This window comes from Lynx canadensis, chromosome C1 (genome assembly GCF_007474595.2).
Source record: "Lynx canadensis isolate LIC74 chromosome C1, mLynCan4.pri.v2, whole genome shotgun sequence".
In the NCBI taxonomy this organism is placed as follows: Eukaryota; Metazoa; Chordata; class Mammalia; order Carnivora; family Felidae; genus Lynx; species Lynx canadensis.
Window position 1 is genome coordinate 30,936,198 of NC_044310.1, and position 13,210 is coordinate 30,949,407.

Consider the following 13,210-nt stretch of genomic DNA (forward strand, 5'->3'; position numbering starts at 1 on the left):
CTTGCGGCTCTTTTGTTTCTGTGGTTTTCCCTCAAATTTTTAGCCAGCGGCAGCCCCGAACTCCGTCTTCTGATTCACCAAACCCAGAGGATTCTGGATTTTTACTTGAATTTTAGCTTATCTTTGCTATGGAGACTAAGGGGTCCCCTTGGCAGAAAATCCATATAAATGTGGACCATATCTCGTGTGGTTCTCTTCATTTAAATGCTGAATCCTCCTCCAGTTTGTGCCTGCTTTTGGTTACTTTACCGTGCCATAATTCAATTTTGTGACTTATTTTGGCAATTCACTGCACCATTCCCAGAACTGGAACTCAGCCCAATGTAGCAATGAAACAACTGTTTAGTGAACATCTGCTGTGTACCTTTGAATAATACAGACACAGTTCCTGTCTTCACAGAGCTCACACTGGGGGGATAGGGGCTCAAATAGGAAAGACGTGTGCTGAGGGCTGTATTAGGGGAAATTTGGGGGACTGTGGGGACCCAGCATATATTGCTATCAACTCTCTACTAAGCGTTTTGCTGGGGATCCTGTTTGCGGTCCCTTCTCAGAGATCCTTAGCTCAACTAAAACACCTCCTTCAACTTTTCTTTCCTTCTTTTCCTTCCTTTCTCTCTTCCTCCCCCATTTCCTCCTTCCTTCCTTCCTCATTCCCTCTCTTCTTTCTGAAGTATTTAGTGAGCATTTTCTCTGTCCCCAGGCACTGTGGGTGTGGTTATCCTTATTTGGTCCTTAAAGACTCCACCTCCAGAAGGTCTTTCCAGACTCTGTAAGCTGGATCAACCCACAGAACATGGCTGAAATTCATTTTTTCAATGTTTTATCCCACTAATATTTCCCCAGGACCGGCTATGTATCAGGCCTGTAGTGTGAGGAAAGAATTAAATAATTGACATCATCAGAGAAAGGGTAGCTAGGAATTACTAATTATTGTAAAGACTTTATTTTATTTAGAAAAATATTTATTTGCTCATTTTGAGAGAGAGAGGGAGCGTGTAGGGGAGGGGCAGAGAGAGAGAATGAGAGAGAGAGAATCCCAAGCGGCCTCCGTGCTATTAGTGCACAGCCCGCGGGGCTCAATCCCATGGAACTGTGAGATCATGACCTGAGCGTGAGTTCGTGGCCTGAACGGAGATTAAGAGTCACACGCTCCACTAAGTGAGCCAGCCAGGTGCCCCTAGGGACTACGAAATATTAATATTAAAATTTATCATTTACATATTTATATTATTATAATTATCATTTACTTATAATCATACTTCTTGAGCACCGGCTATATGACAGACACTGAACTGGTCTGTTCTGTGCATTTTGTGGTTAAGTCCTTCACAACCTCTCAGTGAAGTAGGTCCTGTGATTATCCCCATTTTATGTGAGCCTCGGTAAAGACTGAGGCTTAGAGGAGTAAGTGGTTTTCCCAAGGGCACGCAGCTGTATTCCCACCGTTTCCGGCTCATGGTTAAGTACCAATAACGTGCCTTTCCTCCCTTTTCCACAAAGATCACAGCATATGGTTGTGCAGCTGGGATTCTGCACAAACAAGGATGATAGCGAGGAGATTGGGGCTGAAATCCAGCCTCTCAGCCACCAGCTTGCCACAAGCTTTTATTTTGCTGGTCTTTGCCCTTCTTAGAGACTTAGAATCTTCTGTTTGACTGGAGGTCTGGGGCACTGCAGTTTACAATCCTCAGACCTCTAATCTCTAACCTTCCAATCTCCTGCTCTTTTCTCCTCAGCTCTGATGGGGAGGAGGGGTGGGCGTGGAAGGTAGGAAGAAAAGTCCAGCCTCCCTTGTCCCCCCCTCCCCTCTCCCCCCGCCCTCACCCATCTGTTCTGTTCTTCAGGGAGTCCAACTCCTGGTCAGCAGGAAATCAGGCTGTCTGGGGCTTTGGCGCCACCTAGTGGTTCTCTGCCGCAGCGCAGAATGCCTACAACTTGACAAGTTGAATAAAAGCCCTTTTCTCGGGGAGGAAAATCCTTCTGGAGATGAAATGCGGAGAGAAGAAGATAAAAGATGGTGGGAACCCAATGAGAGAGAGATCATGGCTTTGGGGGGAGTTTGAGCTTAGAGCCTGTATTCAGCTAGACTTGGGTCCAGATTCTACTGCATATTAGTTGTGTGACGACGGGCAAGTCACTTCACCTCTTAGAGCTTTGGTTCCTTCATTTGTAACATGGGGAAAACACCAGTGCCTCTTGGTGTCCAGGAAGTGCTTATCACAGTGCTAAGCAAGCTTTGGATATTTATTTTAGGCAGAAGGAACTTTGTCAGCAAAGGCAGGGCACAGGGCTAGTTTCTCGGAACACAGAAGAGGCGACATGATCCCCTTCTCTGCTAGAACCCCTTCCTGGAAGAGAACCAGCTGCCTGTTCCAGGCTGAGCTCCAGTCCCAAGCAGGTTTGCTTACCTGGACTCTGGCTGCCCTCAAATGCCTGGGCAGAAAATGCCAACCACTGCACTTCCTTCTCCTCTGAGCTGCCCAGTCCTGCTCCTGCCTTCATCTGACCCCCTATTTCTTCCAGCTGATTCTTTCCCAGTGCTGGTGCAACACTGATAACATTGCAACTGTGGTGCTGGCTTTCATTGAGCTGTTTTCTCCTGGTTTCCCTCCTACCTCTCTAGCAGTTCCTTCTGAGGCTTCTTGTGGGTTTCTTTTCTCTGCACGCCTTTACTTACCACTCCACAGCGTTCTGTCCTGTCCTTCTCTTCTTACTCCCCGTGTTCTTCCTGGACCATCTTACCCCCTCCTCTGACTTTAACTATCACCTGAATGTTTTCCACAGAGCCTTAGACCTGCTTATCCAACTGCCTCTTGGATGTTCCACAGGCAGTTGATAAGTCCAAAATGAAAGTATCTGCAGACCCCCCCAAACCTGCTCTCTTCCTGTGTGGCTTATGCAGTCAGCCAAGAGTTTCACCCTCTGAAGCCAAAGATATGAGTGTCAGCCTTGACTCTCCCCTCACCCCTCCCCCAGTTTTATCACCACGTTCCAGCTGCTATACCTCATATATGTTTATCTAGTCCTTCCACCTCTCTCTATTCCTAGTGCAACTGCCTCACCCTGGACACCATCCTCTTTTGCTTGGATTATTACAACCGCCTCTGAATTGGACTCTTTGCCTCAGTTTAACCCATCTTTGCTCCTAGTGTTCCCTTCTGGAGGCTGTAGGGGAAAGTCCATTTCCTAACATTTTCTACCTTCTAGAGGCTTCCCACATTCCTTGATTTTGGACACCCTCCCTCTGTCTTCAAAGGCAGAAACATCACACCTCTCGGACGTCTGGACTGTTCTTCCATAGTCAGATGGAAGGGTTCTTTCTTCTTTCTTCCGTTTTCCTCTTCCATTTTTAAGGACACTTGTGGTTGCATCGACCCCACTCAGATAATCTAGGATAATCTCTATCGCAAGATCCTTTATTATATCTGCAAAGACCCTCTTGCCATATAGTATAACAGATTCACGGGTTCTGGGGATTAAGACATGGACATCTTTGGAGGGCTCTTATTCTGCCCGCCACAGTCCTCTCTCTGATCCCAAAATATTCATGTCTGTCCTACATGCAAAATACATTTACCTCATTCCAAACGATTCCCCAAAGTGCCCCAAAGTCTCAGCCCATTGAAGTATCAATTCAAAGTCCAAAATCTAAATCTCATCATCAGTATCATCTCTATTAGGTATCAGATGAGACTCCGTGTCATCTCTCCTGGGGTGGAGCTCCTCCCCATCTGTGGTCCCAGAAATCTAGAAAACAAGTTCTCTGCTCCCAGAATAGAATGCCAGGACTGGCATATGCTAACAGTTAAAGGCATTCCTGTGCAAACAGAGAGAAGATGGAAGAAATAAAGGAGTCACAGGTCCCAGGTAATTTCAAAATTAAGTTGGACAAGCTTTATTAGGCTTCAAGGCCTGAGGATAATCCTCCATAGCTCAAGGCTTAGCCCTCTGAGTTGTTTGTTCTTTTTCATGAGAGACAGCACCTGTTTCCAGCTGGGCCATTGTATCAGCCTGCTTCCTGCTTGTAGCCTTCTTTCATTTCTGACCCTCTCTGTCCCTTCCAGTCCAGGTTCCACTGTTTCTCCTGAGATATAAGACTCAAGAACCTTGTGGGCCTCTCATGTATGTCTCAGAGATTCACTCCATTACACCAGAGGCTCCTTCACAGATGTTCCCTGGATAATTCCATTTCTGGTTTTGGCTTCGTTGAGACAGCTGATGTGATCTATGAGTCACACACTCTCTTCAAAAATCCCTTCACGTGACCAAATACTTGGACCTTTGGATCTTTCAGGGATGTTAACAAAAGGTTGTCCAGGCGCACCATCGGCTTTTTCTCAAGTGCACTTTTCCTGACAGTGAATCTCTCCGTTTTAATATCATTTGCAATCTAGATAAGCTGAGAATTCCCCCAGGTCATCAAGCCCCGGTTTGTTTTTGTTTGATAGTTCTTTCCTCCGTGTGTCTGTGTCCCCTCCCAGTTGGTTAAGGCAAGTGGCAAGAAGCCGGGAGGCCACACCTTTCAACGCTTTGCTTGGAAATCTCGGCGAAACATCCAAATTCATCGTTTGTAAGTTCTGCTTTCCACACGACTGCAGGGCGTGTGATTCGAGGCCTCTTGCCACCGAGGAACGAGTTTCCAGTAAGGCGTTCCTCATTTCCTTCTTAGCTCTTATGGACAGCACCTGTAACAGCCATATTTCTACCAAGTCTGTGCACGATGACGTGGGCCTGCTCAAAGTTGGTTTATGTTTTCTCCTCCGTGCCCCTCACTTCTGAGTCCTCAGCGGCAGAGTCGTCGTTAGCTCCCTTGTTGCCACCGAGTCTGTTCAAGGTCATCTAAGCTTTTTCTATGATGCTCCCTACTGTCCCTACTCCCTACTGTCCTCTCCCTACTGTCCAGTTTCACTGCCTCTTCCACGTGTTGAGATGCTTGGTCCAGCACCACCAAAATCTGTATTTGTTTTCTACGGCTGCTGTAACAAATAACCACGGACTGAGAGGCTTAACGCAATACAGATGTGGTGTCTAAGAGTTCTACAGGTCAGTAGTTGGACACTGGGATGAAATAAAAATGTGAGCAGCTCTGCTTTCATTTCTGAAGACTGCGGGAGTCTATTTGCTTTCTTTTTCTACCTTCTTTTCTTTTTTTAACCTTTATTTATTTTTGAGAGACAGTGCACAAGTGGGGGAGGAGCAGAGAGAGAGAGAGAGAGAGAGAGAGGGAGACACAGAATCCAAAGCAGGCTCCAGGCTCTTGGCTGTCAGCACAGAGCCCAATGTGGGGCTCGAACCCGTGAATGGTGTCATGACCCGAGCTGAAATCAGAAGCTTAACTGACGGAGCTACCCAGGAGCCCCTCTTCTTCTCCCTTCTAAAGGCTTCCCACATCCCTTGGCTTGTGGCCCCCTTCTTCCGTCTCCAAAGCCAGCAGTGATGTATCTTTCTGGAGATTCTTCCATCACAAAATCTCCTCTGCTTCTCTCTTCTTCCTCCCTCTTCCACTTGCACAGATGCTCATGGTTATAGGAGAGTCTCCTCTTCTAAAGAGCCTTAATTTAATCACACCTTCAGAACCCCTTTTTGTCATGTAATGTAACATAATCACAGGTGCCAGGGATCAGGATGTGGACATCTGGAGGGGGGATTGATTCTTCTGTCTCCACACCCTCCAGAAGTTAGCCAGGGTGGTCTCTCTGAACAAACTCAGTCATGTTCCTCTCCTGCTTAAAACTCTTAAATGGCTCCTGGCAGACTTCAGGATACAGACCACATTCCTACCTCGGCTGGTGGAGAACAGCTTTGTGATGTGGTTGTTCTTGCTGTTAAACACCACCTCTCACCTTCGCCTCCCTCCTGCCTCAAGCACCCTGCATTACAGCCACACTGCCTGCTGGCAGCCTCACAGCTTCCATGATCACATCAAGGTCACTGTTCAGCTAGCTCACTCTTACCGTACCTTGGGTCTAGGTTAGGCATCATCCCCTTCCAGAAGCCTTCCCTGGGTTATGTGTCTCCCCCTCCTCCCCACAACATGCTCCAGTGCTTCCCCCATCAGGGTGTATCGTATGGCCCTGGCATGACCGTGGACTTCTCAGCCTCCTCTGGTAGACTCTAAATGCCCGAGGGCAGGGACTGTGTCTGCCTCTTTGTTGTGTCCTCATTGCCCAGCCAGAGTCCACTATGCAATGGGCCCGTCATGACTGTTTGCTCTGAGAAGTAATGGTCACAGTTCCTTCCAGCTCACGCCTTCTGTTCTGTGAGCTGTCATTGCAAGACTTGCTTGAGGATTTTGGCAGAGGTGTCCAAGGCCATCATCATGCTAGTGGGAGCCATCTGAGCTGTGAATGGGAGCAGCAGAAGCGAGAGGGCTGAGCGCGGGGCCAGACCACTAACGACTGCTGGTTTCAGCTGTTTGCCAGCTCAGGAGGCAACACAACCAGCTACTACTGTCACGCTCCGGACTAGTCAAGGAGTTTCCTTTCCATTGACGGAAAAGAGACTCCGCAGCTTGAAAGGTTGACATTTATTCGCTTTAATTTTTATTGTCTCTGTGAAAAACAAAATAGTAAATAGCATTTGGACTCCCACCTCTTAAAAATGCCCTCCCTCCTCTCAAGCGCTTTCTATAAACACACAAGCACACACACACACACACACACGCATGCATGCACACACACATAATTTACTTTTCTTCAACGTATCAACGTATCATGGATTTCTTTCCTAATCAGCACATAAAGATTTCCCTCCTTTTAAAATACCTGCATCTATTGTGTATAACAACATCATAGTAAAGCCACCTCCCACTAATGAAGGACACTGATACTGCTTCCATTTTTTTTTTTTTTTGCAGTTACTAACGCGCTGTCTCTGATCTAAACCTTAGCAACACTCCCTCCGCAACCAAATTCAAGTTCATTTTTGCTTAGCTTCTCCCCTCACCCTGCCACTATCTTGCCTCCTACTCAAAGTTCTGTCTTTTCCGGGCTTTGTGCTTCAGGATCAGGAACAGGTAGAGAGATGGGGCAGGAGAGGCAGGAGGAAAGAAGGAGGGGAACAGAAAGGTAGAGCTTTGCGTTTGGTGGTGTGGCCAGGGAGAGGACTGGTCTCCCTGGAAGTTAGGGAGAAGTGTGGCCGCAGCTTATGAAAAAGCTTATCACTCTGAGAGACACAAGACTGCAATTCCTCTCTACTGGCGCTTACTTTTGATGACTGAACATCTTCAAATGTGACTCCATGTAGAGAGTGGGCTACCTGGAGTCCCAGGAAGTGTTAGGATTACACAAGCAATGCTACAGCGAATGCCACTGGAGATGCATATTCTGGCGCCCCTGTTATTGTTTCTGGAGGATCAATCCCCACAAGAGGAGTCACTTGTCCCGCAGTGTGTGCATTGAAATACCACTCCAAAAGTGTTTCAAACTACTTGCCAAAAAGCTTGGAACCAATTTCTACTCCTGCTACAGTTTATGAACCTGGCCATTTCTCTACACCCTCACTAACACTAGTCTTTATTTATCGTTGATGAGTTTGCTACTATGATAGGAAAAACATGCAAAAGCCAAGGAATTTCTTTTCCTTTTGTTATCAGGGAGGTTGTGCAAGGCATTTTGATCGCACCATTTTGATCTAGCTGATATTTTCACCCTGTGTTTATGAATATAAATGTTTTAATCAGAATCACACTAAGGGCTTTATAGACCTCATGACTTCAACACATCTAGTGTCCAGTGAGTTGCCTAGAGTTGCACCACAAGCAGCAGAGGGAGGTTTAGAAATCAGCTTTCTGGATAAATTTAATCAAAGAGGTGAAAGGCCTGGACTCTGAAAATGATAAAACACGGATGAAAGAAATTGAACATGACACAAACAAATGGAGAGGTATCCCATGTTCATGGATCGGGAGAACGAGTATTGTTAAAATGTCCACACTATCCAAAGCAAACTACACATGTAGCACAATCCCTATCAGAATACCAACAACATTTTTCACAGAGCTAGAACAAATAATTGTAACATTTGTATGGAATGACAGAAGACTCCAAGTAGCCAAAGCGATCTTGAAAAATAACAAAACTGGAGATATCACTGTCCTGGATTTCAAGACATACTACAAAGCTGTAGTAATCAAAACAGAATGGTGCTGGCACAAAAAATAGATGAATAGATCAATAGAACAGAATAAAAGGCCCAGAAATAAACCCACGATTATATGGTCGATTAATCTTTGACAAAGGAGGAAAGATTATGAAGTGCGAAAAAGATGGTCTGATTACTGGTTTTCTGTCTCCCAGGCCAAATGAGGGTATTATAATTTTAAAACCTTTGCCAACATGACAGATGAAACCAATTTTATTATTCCATTAATTTGTAGTTTCTAGTGAGAGTGAAATCTTTTCATGTTTATTGATCATTTTGTTTGTCTTTAATCAAAGTTCCTGCTCCTATCACCTACTGTATTTTCCTACTGGGACTTTTAATTTATTAAGTTCTCTCACAATTGCATTACTGTGAATTTTTCTGAGATTGCTATTTTTGCTTTTTGCTGTTGATGCTGTTGCTATGTTATTTAATGCACATACTTCAGTGATAAAGTAGAGGTCAAAAATAGATCTACTGTTCATAGTTAATAAAAAGGATAAGCCCCACTTGTTAAACACCTACAATATCCCAGAATCTTCTCATACATTGTTTCTAACTTTCATAGCCCTTCTTTTTTTAATAAAATTTTAAAAATTTTTACGTGAGAGAGAGAGAGAGAGAGTGAGCAGAAGAGAGGGGCAGAGGGAGAGAGAGAATCCTAAGGAGGCTTCATGCTCAGCACAGAACCCAATGTGGTGCTTGATCCCACAACCCTGGGATCATCCCCTAGGCTGAAATCAAGAGTTGGATGCTCAACTAACTGAGCCACTCAGGTGCCCCATAGCCATTCTTTTAATCCCATGTTAAAGATGAGGACACTGAGGCACATAGAGGTTAAGTATCTTGCCTGGGGTCACACAGAAAATAAATGGACAGTTCTTTTATTATTTCTAATCCTCATGTTATTTTCTCTGCAGTCCAAGTACCCTTTCCCCCTCCTTTCTAAGGTTACTTACAGGAGTACCTTTCCCAACATGGTAGCTTGTAGGCAGTTGTTGGAATGGCAGAGGGCTGTTGAGTCAGAAGAGAAGCATTGTCTCAAACCTTTCCACCGAGACAAGGTTGGTGGGGTGGACTCTCCAGCCCTATAAGAAGCTAAGGGGTGAATTTCCCTCTAGTGAGGATCAGTGGGTATATGGCCAGGGGATCCCTGTCTCAAAAAGTCATGGAATGGTAGCCTGGTTAGGTGCTCTGAATTCACTGAATGAGCCACATGATGAAGCCAATAGTATACATCATCAGTACCAGAGGCCAGAACAGGCAAGCCAGCAGAGAAATCACTGGTTTCCCCAGTCATGACCTTCAGCAGGGATCAGCAGTGTACCTGAGCAGAACCAGCTGTATCTTGGGGTGCATTAGCACCAAATACATAAGACTCAGATCAGACTCATCACACTGTGTTGGAGATCAGCAAAGGATACGAAGGGCAGTGTACAAACTTGAGGTCCCTACCCCATGACACTGTAAGAACTTGGCCAGAAGAGGTCCAGGAATCAATGAGGCCTTCAGGAATAGAGGAAAGTGGGCAAGCAAGAATGGGTGACATGTTTGTTTCCTGGTAAGAGACAAAACCAAAAGGAAGACTATTATTGGTGCAAAGCTGAATTTGTGTGGTGGTTTGCAAATCTGGGCCACTTCCTGTTCAGGCACTAGTTGTATCATATGTTTGCATAAGCAGGGCCCCAACTAGCTGGGTCAAGGGACATCCCCCCCCCCAATCAAGGGCACTAAGGAAGTTAGTTGGAGGCCTGTTGAGTCTGCTTGGATGAATATTTCTGGCGTGTGGTACATAAAGGGCTAAGAACCTAAAAGGATCCTTCTACTCAGGAATTAATCAAAAAGAACCAAAATAACACCATTGGTGAGCAGGTTTAGTCGTGTGAAGGACATTTCTGTGTCTTCTCCTAAAACAAATGTTTTTAAGGGGGCCTGGGTGGCTCAGTTGATTAAGCATCCAACTCCTGATTTGGGCTCAGGTCATGATCTCATGGTTCATGAGTTCGAGCCCTACATTGGTCTCTGTGCTGACAGCTCGCAGCCTGGAACCTGCTTCGGATTCTGTTTCCCCCTCTCTCTCTGCCCCTCCCCTGCTTGCGCTCTGTCTGTCTGTCTCTGTCTCTCTCTCTCAAAAATAAACGTTACAGGGGCGCCTGGGTGGCGCAGTCGGTTAAGCGTCCGACTTCAGCCAGGTCACGATCTCACACTCCGTGAGTTCGAGCCCCGCGTCAGGCTCTGGGCTGATGGCTCAGAGCCTGGAGCTTGTTTCCGATTCTGTGTCTCCCTCTCTGTCTACCCCTCCCCCATTCATGCTCTGTCTCTCTCTGTCCCAAAAATAAATAAACGTTGAAAAAAAAAAATTAAAAAAAAAAAAATAAACGTTACAAAATTTTTAAACAAATGTTTTTAAAGTTCTGTTGTTCCTTGTGATATTTGTAAAGCAATTTCTTTTTGAGTTAAGAAAAATAGGTGATAATCTTCTGCCCCACTGTGCTTGCCCACTTGTTACAATTAATGATTGCAAGCTTCCAGAGTTGAGGCTTCTGAAGACTCAAGGTTGGGAGCAGAGCCAAATGACCCTATTCTTTACCAGGAGTCACAGGGGCAAATCACAGACAAATGCCCATACACTCATCCCACTCCCTTGGAAAAATCCCCTCCTGTTCCACTTTCCGGTGTCTTCCTGGGGTGCCATTCTGGAGTGCCCCAGCTTTGATGGGAAGCTGGTGGATCTCTCTTTGCAGATGTCTCATCCCTTCCTTTCTCATTGTTTGAGAATGGTGTCAGAGACAAGACTGAGAGGTTTTGGAGCGAGGAGGAACTTTGTGACCTGACAAATACTGGAGGAGAACCTGTCCCTCTCTTGGCACTTGTTGGAGATTGTCTGCTGTGGAAATTGCCCAGGAAAGGGCGCTGGATGGAAAAATGGAATCCTGGTTCTAGTCTGGGCTCTGTCCCTTTCTAGTTAACCTGGATCTAGAATCTAGAGTCTGAATTAATTCTAGTGATAAAAAGATTTAATGACTAATTCCTTGAATCCTCAAAGAAGTAATTCCTAAATTAATCTAGGTTATACACGTCTTTGCAAATCTAGCACCCACTCCTGAGAAAAGTACACATACCCACACAGCCATGAAATTCGTCATATAATTGCAGGGCATTGACAAAGAGCCAAAGTCCATTTGTATACCATGCTTTCCAAGCTTTGGTGATATTAGGAAAGATGCTTTCCATGCTTTAATGATATTAGTAAAAGTGTGAAGTCCAACCTCGTCAGCACAACCCACAATACCCTTTGTGATCTGACCTCTGCTCCTTCTCTGGCTTCTCCTGATGCTGGTCACATGCATCCTGTCCAACAACTTGCAGTTGTCCTTTGTCACTAATGCATGCTTATCTTTCTGCCTGGAATGTTCTCCTTGATTACCTGGAAACTGTGATTAATTCTATTAAGGCAGAGTTAAGCACTTCTTTTTTGTGTGTGATGTGAACCTAAATAGGGCATTTTGATGGGCTGTTTGGTTGATGGTGTCAAAGTAGCCACAATGTCAAATCTCTATGTTAAAATGTAAAAAGTTTCCTTTAGGCCAGGGTGGCAGGACAGGGTTTCTAGTCTCTCTTCCCCCTTCTTCTTTCCCCTAGCCATTTCTGATGGAAAAGGATTATTTTAACATAATGAATTATGATCAGAACGACTGTTCCGTGAGAGGCACATAACATCAATAAGAATAAGATTTCTATGTCCCAGATTCGGAATTTGGAAGTAAGAAGCCTACTTTCGCAGATGAGTTTTAAGATCTTCTGCTTCTTTTCCAGATCGGAATCAGGAATGACGTTATCTGTGGCCCTGACCACCATAGACCCTGTGGGAGACATTGTCTTCTAGCTGACCACAGCCATTCCCATCCCTTTCTCTCTTGCTGCCTCCCCCTATAGGGGCTGGAGAGCCAGATACACGCTTTTTTGACTGCCTTTGTAGTTAGGTGTTGAGCTATGAAGTCTAGTTCTGGCCCAGGAGTCGTGAGGGAAAGTCTATTGGGAGTTTCCAAGAAAATGTTTTCTTTCCTGATTAAAAAAAAAAAAAAAAAAAAGGAACAGTCAGATTGGAGACACTCCTTTTCTCCTCTTCCTGCCTTCAACGATGTTGTGATGTTTGGAGCTTTGACAACTATTTTGTGACCACGAGATGATTTGCAGGCACCATGGTTCTCAAATCTGAATGTGCATCAGAATCGCCCAGAAGCCTTCTTAACATATAGACTGCTGTTATTTGCCCCCAGAGTTTCTGATTCCCAGGTCTGGAGTAGGCCTGGGAATTTGCATTTCTAGCAAATTTCCAAGTGATGCTGATGCTGTTGGGCTGGGAACACACTCTGAGACCCACTGAACATGAGGATAAAAATTCCATAGGCTGCTGATAGCAAAACAGAATGGTAGAGTCTGGATGTTGTTGGTCTTGTCAGGTAGCTGAATACATGTAAATAACTCCTGTGTCTGGAATTCTCGTTCTGTCGGAAAACCACTATTTGTTGAAGCTTTGGTTAGTTGGGTTTCTCATGATCTACATTCAAAAGCATTCTGAACTTACAGAGAGCTGGACACTGTGGAGCGGGCCAGAGAGAAAAATCCAGAGGGATGCTCATCCAAGGCTAACTTAGCATGAAGTAAAAATGGCCACAACAGCAAATTTTTTTTTTAAGTTTATTTATTTATTTTGAGAGAGAGAGAGCACGAGCAGGGGAAAGGCAGGGAGAACCTCAAGCAGGCTCCACACTATGGGTGCCGCGCCTGCGATGCAGGGCTGGATCTCATGAACTGTGAGATCAGGACCTGAGCCGAAATCAAAAGTTGGCCGCTTAACTGACTGAGCCACCCAGGCACCCAAACAGGAAATATTTTGAAACATCTCTTAGTGTCAATGACTTGATAATAGTAAGATTGTGGGAGTTTTAAAATATTAAGTTAATTAAAAATTTTAAAATCAAAGTAAAACTTAATGACACATGATAGTGCCCTGCCCCGCCCTTACCCACCCTGATGCCCACATCTCCCAAGCAAGCATTCT